Below are 19,800 nucleotides of genomic sequence, written 5' to 3'. Positions count from 1 at the left end.
AACTAAAATAAAAAATAATAAGCAAAAATTGAGTAGTATTATTTTAGTAATAAATTAACATTTTTATATTTTCCTTTTTTATTTTAAGTTAAAGTAATTGTTTTTAATTATGTCTATATAGTGTTTTTATATTAGTTTTCTTTTTTCAGTTTGTCATTTTAGAACATCAAGTTAAGAAATATTGCATTGACAACTATAGCTGATATAAAATGAGTTTTTGTAAAATATTTTAATATTTATAATTTTTAATTTTATTTCAGTTGTGGCTTTTTTTTAATGGTTCTAGTTTAAGTTTCAGTTAACTTTAAAGAATGCGATGCGATGCACTTTTTTTTTTTTTTTTTACAGGATGTACACATTTTTGTTTTTACTATTTTCATTTTTATTCATTTTTATTTCAGTTTGAGTTATTTTATTACGTCAAGTTTTATTTCAGATAGCTGCTGAGGCAACATTTCAAATTTTCATTTAGGTTTTTTTTTTTTTTTATGTTTTGTTTAATATTCCTGTTATTTCATTTAACATTTATTTTATTTCAGGCTACAAGTCTTTTTATGGTTTTCGCTTAGCTGTAAAAGCACTGGAGGAAGTGATCAGACGCACCATGTTCACCTGCTGGACCACAAAAGAGGTAAAGACTGAAGTCCCACAGACATGCACTGAAACCTGAGCCCCATCTGAAGACCAGAACAAACCAGTTATGAACAGACAAACACTACACTTCATTCTCCAGAGATATATCCTCCCCTTCCTCAGAACAGCGTTGATTTTGAAAACTTGAATTGTATTGAATATAAACAAGTTACACACACACACACACATATATAATTTAATGCAATTCAGTTAGCTTTTTTATTTTAAGCTATATATATATATATATATATATATATATATATATATATATATATATATATATATATTATGTGCATTTTATTCAAGTGCAAGTCTAATATAATTTTAAATCTAATATTAATATCTATTTTAATTCTACTTTATATTTTAATAATGTTATTAGTTATTTTAGTACACAAAGTTAAACTGAATTAAAATGAGAAAGCTGCCTTGGCAACTAGCTGAAATAAAGTTTGTTTTTTAAATATGTCTAATTTCAAGTTTAAGTCTAACATATATCAGATTTTATTTCAATTAATAATAGTCAATCGATAATAAAATAGTTTCAGTTAACAATAAAAGCACTGTAATAAACTGGAAAAAAAAATCGGATATTTTGTTTCAATTTAAATACTTTTAGCTAACAGTATAACAAACTGTACATTTCACAGTATAATGCCCTATGTGATCTATTACAGTTTTTCACTGTATTTTTTAAGATAACCTACTGTTATCCGACAGGTTTTTTACTGTAGTGTTTCAACAGTGTGTCATGCAACATATGTGTAATGTTACATGAATTGAAGTTAAATGTCGGTTATTCTCTGATGTAAGAGGAGTCTGGAGTGATTTCATGGGTCTGTGGTGCTGAATGTGAACTGATGGAGCTTCTCAAGGCCGGAGGAACGGATGGATCCCAGACAGCAAACTGACTACGAAACGCATCCGCCGCGGAGGTACAGTGAACTCCGGAACGGATCCAGAAAGCGGATCCGAAACTGCGTCCACTTGCACACCGCGGGGCGGCTCGCGGATCCGGTCCGACACCGCCGCGGTCCCTTTGCGTATCCGTACATAAATGGGTACTTCCGCCCCGGCTTCGCTTTGGATCCGCGAATGAGCCGCATATCCGCTCCGGGTCCGTTTTGGACCCGGTCATATGAGCATCGTATCCGGCCCGGGTCCGTTTTGGACCCGTTCATAAAATTCCGTCTGCAATGCCACTTTTTTCCACCACACTGCCTGATAACATCCTCTTCCTCCAAAATTCATGCTGTGAATCCAGTGTGTGAACGTGATTGAACTGTGCCTTGTTAAAGATGTCAGGAGAAGAAATAGCTGTGAAATCCGAGGCTTGAAGTGTCTCTGGGTTTTGGTATGTGATACATTAGGCTGCATTACATTTTGCTGACGCATTTTTAACCAAAGCGACTAACATGCTAGCCTACACAGTTTTCTTTTTAAGGCAATTCTATCAACAATTATATATATATATATATATATATATATATATATATATATATATATATATATATATATATATATATATATATATATATTGCCGCGTTTCCACCGAAATTACCCGGAACATTTGTACCAGGAACTTTTTTTCCCAGGAACTTTTTTCCCCCCAGACCTGTTGCTTTCTGCGTTTCCACCGCGGTGTAAAGTACCGGGTAGATTAGGCAAATAGACTGGTGACGTAGGTCTGCGCGCGTTTCTCAATACAAAGTACCGCTGATAAAAAAAAAATAAAATAAAAAAAGTACGCTGATTTTGGACGTGCATCCTCGGTAGTTGGTTCAGACTTTGTGCATTTGACTGGGGAGTGTGATGTCTGCAACTACGCAAGTCCGGTAAATCTATAAACAGCAGCGTAACTATATACTATATATATATATATATATATATATATATATATATATATATATATATATATATATATATATATATATATAGATATATATATGATAACTTCAGTCAGCTGGTCTTGGCTACTGCAATTTTCCCTACTGTATATTTACAATAAAACGAAATATGATATCAAATACCACTGCCTCCTTTCGTTTTCATTCAAGCATAATAACAACTGCAGAAATGTACTTAGTTCAGGGAAATGTGTATGCAGCCATTACAATGAAACGAAATATTATATAAATTTGCCTTTTTTATTTTCATTTTAACATATAGATAAATTGAATACAGACCAAAGAAAACCTGTTAGATTTACCCCGCAGCTGAATTATATGTTATGTTTAACCACTAAAGACACATCAGAGCCAGCGGCGCATATCAGAAGGTCTATCCCAGGAGAGGCTGCTTCTCTGCGGATACATGAGGACTGAGCTTCCGCTGATCGAGTGGAGCTCACCGTCTACGAGATCGGCGAAACACATTTTTAAATAGGCGCTGTCTTTATAAATAAACAACAGATTTGAGTTTGAAACAACTACATTCTCGCCTGAAATACTTTTAAAATTACATTTCATGACACAATAACAGTAATATTTGAAAATTATCCGAATAAATGGTGGTTGAACTCAACCAATGCTGCGTGAACTCAGATCGCTTTGGCTACTGCAATTTTCCCCTCAGTATATTTACAATAAAACGAAATAGGATATAAAATACCACTGCCTCCTTTCATTTTCATTTAAACATAATAACAGCTGCAGAAATGTACTTAGTTCAGGGAAATGTGTGCAGCCATTACAATGAAACGAAATATTATATAAATTCGCCTTTTTTATTTTCATTTTAACATATAGATAAATTGAATACAGACCAAAGAAAACCTGTTAGATTTACCCCGCAGCTGAATTATATGTTATGTTTAACCACTAAAGACACATCAGAGCCAGCGGCACATATCAGAAGGTCTATCCAAGGTGAGGCTGCCTCTGGGCGGATAGATGATCACTGAGCTCTCGCTGATCGAGTGGAGCTCACCGTCTCAGAGATCGGCGAAACACATTTTTAAATAGGCGCTGTCTTTATAAATAAACAACATATTTGAGTTTCAAACAACTACATTCTCGCCTGAAATACTTTTAAAATTTCATTTCATGACACAATAACAGTAATATTTTGAAAATGTTTATCCGAATAAATGGTGGTTGAACTCAACCAATGCTGCGTGAACTCAACCAATCAGAATGTTTAGCGCCAAAGTCCCGCCCCCGAAAGTTCCTGAACTTTGAAAAAGTACCACCTCGCCAGCAGGGACTTTCTGAGGGGCATTTTTTTACCCGGAACTTTTATTTAGTTCCTGGTTCCTGCGGTGGAAACACACCAAGTACCGGACCAAGTCCCTAGTTCCTGGGTAAAGTTCCTGCGGTGGAAACGCGGCTTATGTAGAGTACAAAAAGACCATCAGTGAGTGCTGTTTTTAAACAGTGTCAGTTCTAAGTGATAGGATCAGCAAGACTAGTTGTAAGTACTACAAGAGGAGATGTTTTCTGATTATAATGAAATTCTGGGAAATGGGAATGTGTTTTATATCTGTTAAGTTGTATGTAACCATTTACAGTTGACATGAGACATAAGTAGCAAACATACGTTTTTTTAGTATTGGAATGCAAGTCGGATTATTGAAAAGGAGCAGTAAGTTGGTTGTATTCTATCTTGCAGTTGATCGTGGTGGGGTTTAAACACACTGGGCTCCAGGCCAATAGAATTTGTAAAGGGCATGGTCTCTGAATTGGAAAACAACATGTAGCCTGCGACAGACTATTTAAATTAAAACTGAAACAATTTGAAACAAATAAAAATTTTATTTAACAAAAGAAAACATGACCATAAGTAGCCTAATCATCTGCCTCAGCCTGGTTAGACCGGTTGGTCAGGCGCCTCCTTGCCGCACCACGGTCTGCAGCCAAGTTAAACCATCGTATGGCATAACGTTGAATGTCTGTGGCTGTGCGACACAAACTATTTGCACGTACAGCACCTGTAGACACAAAATGAGGTTTTAAATTCACTTCGTTGGCTGGGGAAAATAAGCCGGTGTTACAATATATTCGGTTCCCGAAATATTTGGTTCCAATGGGTGGAGCTATCATGAATACTCACGAGACCATAGCATGGGCGGGGCGACAAATACAAGTGAGTGGAACAGAAATTATTAGCGTGAGCGCCTCGTTTTGTTTTATGGATTATTTATTTCAAACAGGTAATAAAGTTGAATGAAGTTAAGCTTAACTACTCAGACATCCCAAATCTCCCGGAAGTTCCGGGAGTCTCCCGCATATTGAAAGCGGCTCCCTGAGACCCGCAAATCAGTTAAAATCTCCCGGAATCTAGACCGAGCGAGCAAAAGCACGCATGCGAAACAGATACTGTGTTTCAAACCGTGTAGCGCACGCATGGCATGGAGGTAGAGGGAGCGAGAGACCTTGCGTATGTGTGCCAATGTGCGTGTGTGCGAAGCGCATGTCAGACAGAGAGCATCCTGATTGGCCTGTTTCTGCAAATCAACCAATCAATTGTCAGTGTGTGATTGCAAAAGGCATGTTGAGGTGAGTTGACAAGTTTCATTTCATCTGCATATTATTCAGGCTAGTTGCCAAGGCTACATGAAAAAAAAAAAAAACTCTTTTTAAAGTTGCAATGGAAAATAAATAAAAGCAGTTTACATAAATTGTATAAACAGATTATGTAAATAGTAAAAGTAATCTACATATTTAAACATAATTAACGAATAATTACATAGGCCTATAGCTTATAGTAATACAATTTTATATGCTATATCTTTTAGGGACCACAACATGTTAGGAAGGCCAAGCGCAGGGAAGGCTGCTCCAATATATCTCAGTTCTCCCATTCAAGTCTCACTGAGAAGGTGATGTAGTTCCTTCCTTGGCGGGGTGGGGGTGGGGGTTGTTGCTGACATTCTATGATATAGAACTGTTCGTTTCTCATGAATGACAGATTAGTATTTTTAAAAGGTGTGTGATTGCTGTTTAAATAAATATTATATTCTTGTGTCTTTATTCTGTCTCCCAAAGTTGTCTGCATATTATTAAAATAACCTTTAAATTATAGGCTGATTGTTTAAGTCAACATAAGACCTTGGAGTTGCATGTTGCATGCTTTGGATGTTGCTTTATACTGACTCAACTGAAAATCTTTTTGATACACAACCTTTACTTTATCAAAGGTTGTCATAAATGCTAAGCTTTCAGATGCATTAACAATTGTTTTCTCTAGCAATGCTTTAGAACGTTGGTCAAATTAATTTATAATAATTACTAACCATTAATCATAAAAATTAGGCCTACATCTTATCAGTTTAGTAATGTTATCATTCTTATGTAATCTTTTTGTAAACAAGTGAACACAAAAACACTGGTGTAGAAGGCATGGGTATACAAAAATTAAGGAAAGGTACATTTCTAAATACATATTTGAATAATATAGTAAATATTTTATTGGTCCTGCTGTATTAATTTTGTCCTTGATCCCATGTTTTTCTCTTGTCTAACATTCTCGTTTTTACAGATGAATATGAATAAAATATGTAATTTTAAGACACTGTATCTTACTTTAAAAGTAATTTCGAGTTAATGAATGAATGCTTTAAAAAAAACTACATTTTTACACAGAAATATGTTGAGGCAGATGTTTTTGTTTATCAATTTTAAACAGTCTAGATCATATTTAGGACAGGTATAACTTCATGCATATTGTTTTACATTATAAAAATTATATATATTATATTCTTTAAATGAGAATACTTTTTAATTTGTCTTGAGCTATCATGTTATTATATAAAAGCTATTTCAATAATAGCCTACAGACAACTTTGGGAGACAGAATCAAAACACAAGAATATATTTGTAAATATTTATTTAAACATGCAATAATAGACATTTAAAAAGCTTAATCTCAGTCATTCGTGAGAAACGAACAGTTAGAAGTAGTTTAGAACAAAACACCATCTGAAGTGCTAATAATATGTTCCACTCGCTTGTATTTGTCGCCCCGCCACGCTATGGTGTCGTGAATATTCATGGTAGCTCCACCCATTGGAATCAGATATTCCAGGAACCGAATATATTGTAACACCGGGTTAGGCGGGCAGATAAAGTTAAATTGTAGGGCAGATTGGAGTTAAATTGTTTATCTGTGACAGAATCGTTGTTGGGGCAGATTTTTTGATGAAGGGGACGGGTTTTCGATCATGATTGGGCGTAAATCACTCAACCCAATCTGGCAACACCGTTTACAGTTTCAGCCGACCCCAGCATTGCACCGCACGCAGCTGTGTGTGGGAGCCGTTACACTTCCCTTCCCTTCCCTGCAGCTGAATACTTAAAGTGACTTACGGTACATTAGTGTCTTCGACGACATGTGACTGAATGCCCTCTTGCCATTTGCCCCCTTCGAGCTTATGGTCTTGGCCACTTCTTCTGTGAACATCCGAGAGAGGATGTTCCACGCCACTCTCTCCACCAATCGTGGCCAAAGAAGAAATCTAAAAGTAAGTCACAAAACACCCTAAAATACAGACAAGGTATAAAGCCTATTTTTGTGGGTAAAAAATGAGATTATGCTTTAATATTTGTTTGAAAATGTTTCATCCCTTTTGTACTGCACCGACAAGCGGCAACCGCAAACTGAGAGAAGCTGCAGACAGCAGAGTTTATTAATCCTGCGAATTCTTTGCTAGTGGTGCTTGCAAGCTTATACACATATACATATATATATAATTTATTTATTTATTTTTTTTTTTTTTTGACGAACAGAAATTAATTTATTCAATGACGTTTGAATTTTACTGTAAGATCTACAATGACATGAAATGTGCAGATTTTATTTAGCCTTCTAATTTTATTCTATGCCCGTTTAAGAAAAACCTCACAGCCTAACATGTTTTCATTTGCTATACAAACAACAGCAACTGAAACTTTATCTTGTAGAGTGTAGTCTGCACTTCTCCGATCGGCGGATCCTGATCCACAGCTTCCATCCCGATAACAAGAGGAAAGAGCTTCAGCTCCGTCAGTTTGGGTCGTAAGACACCCTGAATAACATGAAAACTCAACAGGATTTGCTTTCTGCCATCTCGGTCTACATTAACTTCTTTCTGAAACGTCAGAAATGAACCAGGCTCATGCATCAGACAAACCATGTCTAGCTGGACATGTCTACTTTTAAAATAAGCCATTTAAATAGTATAATAATAACAATAATTTTATATTTAGGCCTATGTAATTCAAATGAAACCAACCAGAGGTGCAGTGTTTCCAGTCTGAACTCATTATCTGTAATGATGTCACACCATATTCGGTCATCTACACAATGCGTGAATTCTGTTCATAATTCTAAGTAGCCTATAGCCTTAAAACATTTAAAGTAGACTAATTACGGGGAAAACTTAACTTATTTTAATATACATTTTAATATATTTTATTCCATGTCGTTGTAGATCACAGGCTAAAGTAAAATTCAAATGGTGTTTTATGAATAAAGTTGTCAAGTCTGCTTTGTCAATAACATGCAGCAGCCGGAAAAATATATTATTTTATTATTAATTTAATTAATTATTATTATTATTATTATTATTATTATTTTATCTTACAAGCACCACTAGCAAAGAATTCGCAGGATTATTAATAAACTCTGCTGTCTGCCGCTTCTCTCCTGGTGAAGATAACCTGAGCAGCGGTTGCTGCTTGTCGGTGCAGTACAGAAGGGATGAAAGGGGCGTTTCAGCGCCGCCCACACATTCAAACAAATATTAAAGCATAATCTCATTTTTTACCCACAAACAAAAATACGAAAAATCCAGCTAAATTTTCGTTTTCCGTTTCTTAAACAAAACGAAAAAAACGAAAATCAAACCGTTTCTCATTTATCTTTATTTATTTTTAAATAGAAAATCGAATGACCAAAAGATACACGGACCCATCTTGAAAAGCTTGTAAAATTGCTTCTTTTGACTTAGGCAAAATAAGGCACACAAAAGTCACACTTTTGACATAGGCGATTATACTACAGGGGTAGAATTGCACGATCTGTTCAATTGAGGATGTGGGCAATTTTACATCACGAGAAGATATCTTATGCAAAAGAAATCATTTTTGTCAAAAAATGACGTAGGCAATTATTTTAGGAAGGTGACGATATGTGTTTGTACACTAATAAACCACGAAAAAACACATGGAAGCTGCAAAATCATATAGAGAAGTAGTTGGTAAGCAGGAAAGAGTGCAAAATTTTGACAAACTAACATTAATAACCTTAAGGTTATACTGTAAAGATCCGAATGAGCTCTAGCTCTTACTGCAATTCTTCCTTCTATTTATTATCCCGATATAGGCTACGTTCAGATTGTCAGTCCAAAAGAACTAACATTAGCACCAAGCTAGCACCAAGTTACTGCAATAAATTAGACTACATACTTTCCCAAATTAAAACAACTTAACATAGGACGTCCGCGATAGAGCTCGAATATGGGTAATGGGAATTACAATCAGGCATGGGCTACTTTATGCTACACAAGCCTACTGCAACGGCTAATAAAATGGCAACCAAAATCCACGAAAATTTTTACCAAAACCTTCGACAAAGCAGGTAACACCGATAGATTATATTTCAATGACAGATATAACATTAATAAAATATATCTTAACGTTACACTTACTTGGCAGCCGAACTTCACGCGAAGGAGATCCCGACTAATTCCCACACGGCGGTTATCTAAGGCGCGTCCGAAGTGCGGATCCCTATGTGATCTGTTCTGGGTCCGCTGATTAAAAGCGCAGGCGGGGCCGATCCTGGAGGCGGGGCCGATCCTGTTAGCGCAGCGAAAACGAATTTGACAGTCAGGCGGATCTGGCGGCTTGAGGGCGGGTCCGCCACGGACTCCTTTGCTGTGTGGGATGGATGTGAACGTGTGTGTGGCTGAAGGTCTGATGCTTTACATGAACCTTCAAAGCGCTGAGATCACCCTCCAGACGATATAAATCAGCAGCCGCAGACGGATGAAGGACACAAGGTCAGTCTCTTCAAAGTCTGATTGGAATAAAAGAAGATGGAATATTATTTGCAGGGGATTTGTGTTTAGATCACACACACACACACACACACACACACACACACACACACACACACACACACACAGTCTCATCTGGGTTTGCTGCAGGACTCAATTTTACTTTGGACATCCATAGTTGAACCAGAACTGCACTAAAATGAATGCAAAAGTCTAAAGGGATTTGTATTTGTATAAACTTTCTCTCTTTTTTTTCTCTTTTTTTTTTGCGCGAACATAGACGCATTTATGTAGATTGGGGGAACATTCCCTTTGTCTTCAGCAGATCAGATGTAGGAAGTAAATGATGACTGGTATGTTCATTATTACATCCAATATCTGCTAACCAGCTCCGAAGTTCGGATCTGATTCAAAAGATTCGCTAACCCGCTCCGAAACTCCGATCTGATTCAAACGATTCGCCAACGCGCTCCGAAGATTCGCTAACCCGCTCCGAAACTCCGATCTGATTCAAAAGATTCACTAACCCGCTCCGAAACTCCGATCTGATTCAAAAGATTCACTAACCCGCTCCGAAACTCCGATCTGATTCAAGAGATTCGCTAACCCGCTCGAAACTCCGATCTGATTCAAAAGGATTCGCTAACCCGTTCTGAAACTCCGATCAGATTCAAAAGATTCGCTAACCTGCTCCGAAGTTACCCGCTCGGAAACTCCGATTTGATTCAAAAGATTCGCTAACCCGCTCCGAAACTCCGATCTGATTCAAACGATTCGCCAACCCGCTCCGAAGATTCGCTAACCCGCTCCGAAACTCCGATCTGATTCAAACGATTCGCTAACCCGCTCGAAACTCCGATCTGATTCAAAAGATTCGCTAACCCGCTCGAAACTCCGATCTGATTCAAAAGATTCGCTTATCCGCTCCGAATCTCCGATCTCCGATCAAAATGGGAGAAGCAGATGAACACAAAACAGCAGAAAGAGGGTAACTTTATAATTCAGCTGTATGTTTGAAACACTTCTGCTCTTATGTTCTTACTCCGCTCATATTAAACGATCATTCTTGAAGCAGTTTTCTAGTGTATTTATTTAACTCCTCAGGTCATATCAATGGAATGACATATTTCAGATGCCTCCGAAATTACAACAACAGTGGTCACAAACGCATTTATTTAATTGTTTTAACATAATTATTGCTGGATATTGGTAGGGACATGTCACAGCATCTCTACTCAACTCTACACCCTTGACAGTAACAGATGAATTTTGCACCAAAATCCTGAAAAGTTTTATTGATTGCATGACCTTTGATATAAAAAGAAAACATCCTTGATGTGCTTCTTCCTTTTAAAACTCAAAACCTCTAGTTATTCTGCTCCTCCAGCTCTGCATGTAATTATATGGTTAGTTGCATTGTATTATTTGCATTTGTGGTTGTTGTTTCTCACAGACCGGCGCTGTGCTTCAGTGTCGTGACCCATGAGTGCATCAGTGATGATGTACGGGACAGACGGGATAAATCCATTAGGATGATAGCATGTTGATTGGCCCCTGGAGGTAAAGATGGCTGGCGTATTTGGCTGTCTGTGCTTGTCCTTCATTACAATGGAGATGGATTCACCAGCTCCCACTAAGCAGATTACGACAGGGACATTTCCAGAAGGGAAGCTAATTATGTTAACGGACGAACTCGAAATTGGCCTACCTTAACACTTCACCGAATCCTACCACAAATCCAATGCATAAACCATTATAGCTGTGCATTTCTGTGCACGTCACATCGTAATATGCAACCTTTGATTATAACTGTGATTTGAATATTCAGCCTTTTGATTATAATTGCATAATTATAATATTCATCCTCTGAAGGTGTGGGTTTTCTGCTCGGTCCGGTGTCACAGGCCTCATTATTACAGTAGGGAGGATGAATATGAGCTTCAGGAGCTCTTTTGTTTCATGAATCGGTGCCTCGGCAAAGAAACAGATCAATATTCTGCTCGCAAACCTCGACTTGAAGTGAATTTGCTCAGTCTGTGATTGAGCGTATTATGAAAAGATAGGAAATGTTCCTGAGCTGGCGAAGTTGTGACAAAAGGTGAACGATTTGGATGAAATCTCATTAGCACATCTTTTCTGTGAGAGAGAGAAAGAGAGAGAGAGAGAGAGAGAGAGAGGGAGAATCGTGGAGCGAGTTTGTGCACCTGCATGGTGTCTAAACAGCAGAGAGGATGGGAAAATGTGATTCATGGGTTAAAGTGAGAGTTTGTAGAAGTGCTTACATTTCCACCATCTGTGGTAAAAGTGTGGCTCTGTAACAAAAAACAAAAAAAAAACAACAAAAAAACAACATATATATAAATCATCTTTAAAGTTGTCCAAATTAAGTTCTTGGCAATGCATATTACTGATAAAAAATTAAGTTTGATATATTTACAGTAGGAAATGTACAAGATAGCTTCATGGAACACGCTCTTTATTTAATATTCTAATGATTTTTGGCATAAAAGAAAAATTGATAAGTTTGACCCATACAGTGTATTTTTGGCTATTGCTACAAATATCCCCTAGAGACTTCAGACTGCTCTTGTACTCCAGAGTCACGTGTGTATTCATTTTAGTAATTTTATCATTTAAATTCATTTTATTTAATTTGCAACATTTATAAGGTTTTTAGTTTAAGTCTTACATAAATTAAAATCTGGTATTAATATTTTCATCTATTTCAACTATATTTTAATTAACAAAAATGATTAATAGTTTAATAACAGCAACACTGGTTTACATCATAACAACAACATTGTCCGTGACTATATATACATCCATCTATATCTACATTAGTCTATCAGTCGGTTTTGTCAGTGACTTTATTTTTGTGTAAAATTACCTTTTTTTCTGCAAGGAGATCTCATAATAGTGTCAGTCAGATGAGATTGGCTGGAAATAACATGTCTGGAACTGTGTATCCATAAGCAAAGATGGCAGCATGATTAAATAATGCAAAAAAAAAAAAAAAAAAAAAAAAAAAAAGCAAAGTAAGAAGTATGTATTACTGTAATTTTCCTAAATCAGTCTTCATTAGTGGGTGTGGAATGAAACAAGAGTAGAGGACCACCAGAAGCTGTGAATGGAGGTCTCTGAGAGGACAGTTAAAGCAGCAGCGGTGTGAGTTTGTTTGGGATGATGACTGATGCTGTAGTTCGTTCACTCACACAGCTGTCCACTGCCTGCTGAGCTTCATCTATTACTGCTCCGTCTGAGCTGGGCTGGTTACCGTGACGATGACCCTTCACCTGAGTACACTAGTGAGTCAGGAGCAGCTCTGCTGGGGAGCAAGAGACAAAAGACAACACGGAGCCGAAATCACACGAGCATCCACATGCAGACATAACCTGAGCGGATGAACGGACGGATGGATGGATGCAAGGATGGATGGATGATGGATGGATGATGGATGGATGGATGGATGGATGGATGAACGGACGGATGGATGGATGGATGGATGCAAGGATGGATGGATGATTGATGGATGATGGATGGATGGATGGATGGATGGATGATGGATGGATGGATGATGGATGGATGGATGCAAGGATGGATGGATGATTGATGGATGATGGATGGATGGATGGATGGATGGATGGATGATGGATGGATGGATGATGGATGGATGGATGCAAGGATGGATGGTTGATTGATGGATGATGGGTGGATGGATGGATGGATGGATGGATGATTGATGGATGATTGATGGATGATGGATGGATGGATGGATGGATGATGATGGATGATGGATGCAAGGATGGATGATGGATGGATGGATGCAAGGATGGATGGATGGACGGACGGATGGATGGATGGATGGATGCATGGATGGATGGATGGATGGATACATGGATGGATGGATGCATGGATGGATGGATGGATGGATGCATGGATGCATGGATGGATGGATGGATGGACGGACGGACGGACGGACGGACGGATAGATAGATAGATAGATAGATAGATAGATAGATAGATAGATAGATGGATGGATAGTGGGCTAGATTGATGCAAGGTTGGGTTTGATGGCTAGACGGTTGAATAGATAGATGGTAGATATGGATGGATGGATGGTTGGTTCGAGAGATGATGTATTGATGGATAGATGATAAACATGGATGAATAGAGAATTCGTTAGATTGATGCAGATATAGATGTATGGATGGACAGTTGGATGGATAGATCTGGAAGGACATCGATGCGTCAGAAGAAATGAGAAACAATGATGAGTGTGTGAATGTGCTGCATTTATACTCCGTCATGGACTCTAGATTACAGTGAAGCTCAGTGTCGTGACCCGGAAGCGTCTGAATGATGCACTGAACCTGAGATGCTGCCAAGACGTGTGATTTACGTGCACTATCTGCTGGTAAAAGAGCGTGACTGAACTTCTGATGATGCAAAGAGTATCTAATGGAAACTTCTGAACAGCACAGCAAACGAAACCCTGATGTGCTCTGGACCAGCACGAGCATCAAAGACGCCTTCAGTACATCAACAGCATTGTCTCATGTTTCGTATTCCGGTCTGGGATGGTAGGAAACATAACTCTTAACTCGTAACACAAATGCATGAGAAACTGACCCAATATTCTCATCGGCAGGATGGCTTTAGGTTATATTTTGCTCATATTGATTGGAAAACCCTTCAGTGTTCATGAGGTAACTTTGCTGAATTGTTTTGCAAAACTTCGGGGTTTGCTCCTTAAACTTTGCATTTGCTCACAATACTTGTGTTTGCTTGTAAAACTTTTGCAGCAAAAGTATTATGCTCCCCGAGAAACTTTGTTCAGTTGTATAACGTTGCATTTGCTTGCAAAACTTTGAATTCGCTTGTAAAAATGTTGTTCTCTCTCTAAAGTATAACTTGCCATGAGACATTTGGCATTCTCTCACAAGACAATTGCATTATCTAGGAAAAATATAATTTATCTGAAAAAACGTTGTTTGCTCACAAAAATGTGCATTTGTTTGTGAAACTTTGCATTAATTCATAATCCAAGTGTTACATTCCCAAGAAGCTTTGCACTTGTTAAAAATAAAAAAATTCCTCCCTTCTAATTTTCTTTTTTAACATCACCATGTTCCTTTAGATGCTCCATAATAATAATAATGTTAAAAGAATAATTAAGTTTATATACCTAACCAGAGAATATCTGAAGGTTTTTCACACAGCTCTTTTCTGTAAAACAACTTCGGGAAATATTCTCCTTTTGAGTTCCTAAAAGTGTGGATTTAAAGCACTGTAAATAAATAATCACATTTTCAACTATTTATGTTAGTGTAGTCAGACTAAATGCAATAAAATCATCAATACAAATAATAAAGCTCTGTATACTGCATGTCATGAGAAGGAATAATTCACTATGATGGAGGAACTTTTGATATAGACAGCAGTGGCTGCAATGAAAGTGGGATTTCTTCATCAAACAGCTCCAATCTGCTCGAGAGGCTAATGATGACACGCTTCCTTTGAAATAATGTCAAGTTCATCAGGAACTCTCTTTTTTCTCGTTCTAGTTTTAGAAAATGGCCAAAGACTGGTGGCTCTTTGGGTTTTATTTCATCGCGCCGCTGGCACGCACCACCGTCTTTAACTTGCTGATGACTTGGAGGATTTTAAACTGAAGTGTTAAGAAGTTGGACAAACACATAACGCAGGTAAATCTGGATCTGTGATTTGGAAAGCTGTTTATGAATATCTGAGTCATCAGAATGACAGAAAATCATCAGAAAAACTAAACTGACTATAAGATTATAAGATATTTTATATTCTCTGACCGTATCTGCTGCTGTCTGTCAGGTCATGTTATATTTTAACATGACTTATATTTTTTATATTTCTATTTACCTTTATTTTATTTAAGTTTAAGTTTCTGTAATTTTAGTACTTTAACTTTAATTAACTTTACATTTTATTTCAGTGCACTTTCTAAATTTAATTTATTTATTTTTTGAAGTTGAAGTCCAATATCAATTGTTATTTAATATGTATGTTTTTTTTTATTATTTCATGTTTATTTTAAATAACTAAATATATTTTTTCATAGTTTTACATTTAGTTAAAATGACAACACTGGTAAAATATATATTTTTTATTTTTATTTTAAATATTTTTAGTTTTAATTCAAATTTTTGTTATTTATTTACATTTTAAATGGTTTTAATAAACAATAGCAGTGGTATAAATAAAAAAAAAATAAATAAATAAAATAAAAATAAATAAAATAATATGTATGTATGTGTGTGTGTATATATATATATATATATATATATATATATATATATATATATATATATATATATATATATATATATATAATATTATATAGACGTACACAAGTATAACTGTAAAGTAATTAAGTTTCAGTGATGAGTAGTATTTTCCTCAGCGCTGGATATTGTTTTGTCTCTTTGTCAATAAGATTACATTGGGAAAATCTGTTAGTTTGTGCGGGTAAATAAACTGTATTCTTATTCATTGACAGCACATGATGTGTAAGAGAAAAACAGAATTAATTTGCATTTTTATTGGCATCAGCTGTAAACGCTCCACAGAAAGCGATTAAACAAGGATCACATCTTTAGATTAGTGGAGGCAGATTTTCGCACACACTTTGTTTACAGATGAATTATGAATAAGTATTACGTATCGCGGGAAATTGGATGTGACAGCAGGTGAACTGTGGATTCTTTTCATTTTATGCTCCCTGACAGAGTGAAAAGTTTGAGTTTGACTTTACATAAAAGTGACCTTGTGCACAGCATTTACATAAATCATGTATAATGCCTCATGTTAATCTGCTCAGGCGCATCATTTGCATAATGTTTAGCGAGAGCAGCGTTTCATGTTATTCTGAAGGTGTTTGGCTGGGCCTGCATTGATTTCTCTGTTCTTTCTATTACGGCTCATGTTAATAGCGGTTTTACCATAATCCAGCGAGCGAGAGTCCTGGTTAACATCTGCTCTGTGTTTCCTCTGACAGGCCACTCTCGCCGCTGCTGGTTGTTGTCGTTCATCCGAACCTGTCCTTATTCAGGAATAGAAGCAAAGTTTCATGAGGTCAAAGGTCATGGGACCGCTGTCTGACAAAAGCAACTCCTCAAACAAGAGTAGACATCTGATGACAATTAGAGAACAAGCTTTCTTCAAAAATGTGCTTGTCTTTGAGCGTAAAATCAGCTTCTGATGTTCTATATTTACTCTTACTGTTTGTTTGTTTATTTTTGTAAATACATTATGAATGAAAAGCATTTTTTTCTGTTGCATTAAAATCAACACACAAAATTACAATTAACTTAAACTATATAAAAAAAAACATGCATTATTTGAAATAAGCCAAAACATAATATACCTTAAATTTTTTCATTTAGTTAAACTTTGTGCACTAAAACCACTAAACATTTTTAATTAAATAAAAATAGTGTATAATATTTAAAAAAAGTAACACTTAAAAAATACTAATAAAATATGACACAATAAATGACAAAAGTGTTGTAGTACCTCAGTGATACTAAAACAATGCTTTCCAAAAAACTTATGTGAGTAGCCTTTTATCTAAATTCATTACTTCAGACTTTGTCTCTAGAAGCCTATAGAAGAATTGGAGAATATTTAAATTTGAGTTTCATTAAATGACCATCCCTACACTATAAATTCTGGGTATCTCTTGTTCTTTGAAACCACAATAATGGGGAAGACTACAGACTTGGCAGTGGTCCAGAAGACAATCACCCTCCACAAAGAGGATTAATTACAGAAGGTCAATACTGAAAGGGCTGGCTGTTCACAGAGTGCTGTATCAAAGCATATTACATGAAAATTTGACTGGAAGGAATAAATTGGGTAGGAAAAGGTGTACAAGCAACAGGGATGACTACAAGCTTGATAATACTGTCAATCAAAGCTGATTTAAACACTTGGGAGAGCTTCACAAGGAGCTGACTGAAGCTGGAGTCAGTGCATCAAGAGTCGCCACGCTTAGACGTCTTCAAGAAAAGGCAAGCCTCTTCTGAAATGGAAACAACATCAAAAAATAGAAAAATATCTGTAATATTGTGAAATATTATTACAATTTAAAATATCAGTTTTCTTTTTTAATATATTGTAGTTTATTTCTGTGATCAAAGCTGTATTTTCAGCATCATTCCTCCAGTCTTCAGTGTCACATGATCTTCAGAAATCATTCTGATATGATGATTTACTGCTCAAGAAACATTTCTGATTATTATCAATGTTGAAAACAGTTGTGCGGCTTCATATTTTTGTGTAAATCGTGATGCATTTGATTTTTCAGAATTCTTTGATGAATAGAAAGTTCAAAAAAACATTTTTAATGGAAATCTTTTGTGACATTATACATGTCTTTAGTGTCACTTTTGATCAATTTAATGCATCCTTATTAAAAAAAATTATAAAAATAAAACATTTTAAGTCCTACTGATCCCAACCTATTTGTACCTTTTTGAGTAGAAGTGTCTTTCTCAGCTGTTTGTGACCTGAGACTCATTTTAGGTCAGTATAATGTGTTTCTGCCAGGTCTATTATACAGTACAGTCATCGCAACCTCACCTCGCTCTTCAGCGAACAAACTCAGCTTATTATTGTGCAGATGACACCGCCATCATAACATTAGCTGTAGGCAGGTGAGCCTCACATGATCCAGTCCCTCAGGGTATGTTGACTCAATCCCAGCCATTACACAAAGCACTGTTTTCTTTTCCCGCGCAAATATATAGTGGTCGACACGGGTCATGAATCATCACTCAAACGATCCAGGTATTAGCCGCAGGTTTCATGGATAAAACTGTGTAATTGGCCAGACTCGGGTGGATAAATATAGATACAAGCAAACGTCAGTGGTGAGAGCGCATATATGTATCCGAATAATGAAGTCTCTGCTCAGAAGTGCACTTTTGATTAGCCGCTGTATGTCAAAAGCATGACGGAAGTGATTAAAGCGTTCACCCTGAAGACGACGCGCTTTTCAACCATCTCTCAAGAATGGAAATGCAGTAAATTGGCAACACCGGTGGGTTTTCCTTCACACCGCAGAATGACTGATTGATGACTAGCCTATTTATAATGCATTTTTACATGTGTTGTGCATTGGGACACTTTACGGTAGACTTAAGGAGGAGACAGAGCGGCTATGACAGAATGAGGCCAGGAACGAAATCGTAGAAATGGGAAAAAAAAAACAGCTGATAGGCCTGTCAAAAGCGCAAGACAAGCCGAGATTGGAATATTTCCAACCGCTGCCTGCCTTTGACCCACATGTCTCTCAAATATTAGGATCGTTTTGGCAAATACTGTCAGCTAAATCTGGCTCTGTTCTGTCTGCATGCGAACAAGTGGATGAAGAAACTGGAGTAGACATGCAGAGAAGCGCTTGTGATGTACTGCTTTTATTGGTTTGCTATTGGTTCGCATGCATGAAGTGCATAAGCAATCCCAACATAATTTAGTATGGTGCATATCAATTGGAGATCACCACACTGTCATCAAATACAGTAACATATTGTAGACACTGTATATTCTCTACTCACTGCCTATTGCACTTCTGGTTAGATGCTAACTGCATTTTGTTGCCTTGTACCTTACATGTGCAGTGACAAAAAATAAAAATTTTAAGGAATACTTGTGCATTTGTATTCAAGTTCAAATATTAAATACATATATTGTTACAAAAATGATTAAATGCTGTTTTTCTGAGATCTTCCACAAACATATTAAAAACGTGTCACTCAAACATCTGCATCTGCATGGATTAATGCATATTTTTATCTCATGATATCCAGTCAGGCTGTAGATGGCTGTTTTTCTCTTCCACAGTATCTAGTTCTCTCCGGAGCCGCTGAAGGGTTCACTTCTTGCTGAAGGGCAGACAGCAGCGGTCACATAATTTCTCCAGGTGGGAATTGATGCTGAATCTTCCTGTTAATGGCTCTGAGCTCCTGCCAATGAGCCACTTATACCACAACACTGAGGACATGATGTCACACCGGCTTCTGGAGTCCTGGACCAGAGTTTTCCCTGCAGTAGATCGTTTCCAAGAAGTGCAAGTGAGGTTTCAAATCACATCTGAATGTCACTTTTTAGTCCGATTGGAAAGAAGAAACTCTGTTTCTATTAGTGCACTCTCT

The 19,800-nt window shown here is 36.8% G+C and overlaps 1 long non-coding RNA gene across 1 annotated transcript; it reads right to left on the bottom strand.

Annotated features, from left to right (window-relative positions):
- Positions 1 to 3,084: 3,084 nt before the first annotated feature.
- On the bottom strand, positions 3,085 to 9,426 carry LOC127964669 (uncharacterized). The gene is made up of 3 exons (XR_008155112.1): positions 9,260 to 9,426; positions 6,939 to 7,087; positions 3,085 to 4,561 (listed from the first exon to the last, which is right to left on the bottom strand). It is a non-coding gene; the product is annotated as an uncharacterized LOC127964669 (long non-coding RNA).
- Between the last annotated feature and the right edge of the window lie 10,374 nt (positions 9,427 to 19,800).

The sequence above is a fragment of the Carassius gibelio genome, chromosome B9 (genome assembly GCF_023724105.1).
Source record: "Carassius gibelio isolate Cgi1373 ecotype wild population from Czech Republic chromosome B9, carGib1.2-hapl.c, whole genome shotgun sequence".
Taxonomy (NCBI): Eukaryota; Metazoa; Chordata; class Actinopteri; order Cypriniformes; family Cyprinidae; genus Carassius; species Carassius gibelio.
This window is presented reverse-complemented; position numbering and strand designations above follow the sequence as displayed.